At 52.2% G+C, this 1,009-nt stretch overlaps 1 protein-coding gene across 1 annotated transcript in view; it reads left to right on the top strand.

Moving 5' to 3' along the window:
* Nucleotides 1-1,009, top strand: part of LOC106818851 (inactive ubiquitin carboxyl-terminal hydrolase 54-like) — a 41,059-nt gene that overhangs the window by 35,684 nt on the left and 4,366 nt on the right. The gene's annotated exons all lie outside the window — the stretch shown is intronic.

Genomic DNA, 1,009 nt, shown 5'->3' with positions numbered 1-1,009 from the left:
ACCGTCTGTCCAGCCATGGTCAGAACTTACAACCACCGAAATCTATTAGTAAGCCACTAGTAGAACTGCGACGCTTTGTACGCCGACGGTTGTGGCGCTGCCAGTGACCTCTGACGGTGGCGACAGACGTTCAGTACATAGATTGGTGATAGACCAGGTTCGTGCTAGATATAGACTATATATAGGTTCGTGCTAGATATAGACTAGGACATCGATTGCTGCTAGATTGGTATAGATAGGCTGGTTGGGGGAGGGGGAGGGGGTGGTGGCGGTGTTTTCTGCGGAGACATCCCGCGGTGGGGGGAGGGGTGGTGGCAGTGTTTTCTGCGGAGAAATTCCGCGTTGGGGGAGGGAAGGGTGGTGGTGGTGTTTTCTGCGGAGACATTCCGCGGTGGGGGGAGGGGTGGTGGCGGTGTTTTCTGCGGAGACATTCCACGTTGGGGGAGAGGGAGGGGTGGTGGTGACGTTTTCTGCGGAGACATTCCGCGGTGGGGGGAGGGGTTTTTAATCCGGACGAGGGTAGAGCCCGCCGTTTGTTTCGAACCCCGTGAGAAATATGCGAGACATTTTTCGGTGAGATTTTCTGAATGGTTATCGGGTGGCGTGAGAGACTGAGCGTTAAGGGGGTGGGGCAGAGTTGCACAGAGACAAAAGCAGCTCTGCGGGGCGGGGGGAGGGGGTCGTTTAGTTTGTTGACACGAAAAGCGCGCCATTTCGCTTTCGATTGGCGGGAAAACATGTGAAATGAAGGTATTTCCTTCTTAAGATCTTTTCCTTCTTAATCGTCCTTTGTACCTGGGGATGTAAATTTGAATTATCGACACAGCACCTTGGGAACAAAATTAATTTACATAATATCCGTCTCTGTCTTTCCTCGCTTTCTGTCTCCCACTCCCTCAACCTCTCTTACAATTGCTATAATATCCCTCCCGTGCTCTCTCGTGCCATCCCTTTCTCTCTCTCTCTCTCTCTCTCTCTCTCTCTCTCTCTCTCTCTCTCTCTCTCTCTC

The sequence above is a fragment of the Priapulus caudatus genome, unplaced genomic scaffold, assembly GCF_000485595.1.
Source record: "Priapulus caudatus unplaced genomic scaffold, Priapulus_caudatus-5.0.1 Scaffold2587, whole genome shotgun sequence".
NCBI classification, from domain to species: Eukaryota; Metazoa; Priapulida; class Priapulimorpha; order Priapulimorphida; family Priapulidae; genus Priapulus; species Priapulus caudatus.
The sequence above is the reverse complement of the archived record's forward strand: the minus strand, read 5'-3'. Positions and strand labels throughout refer to the sequence as shown.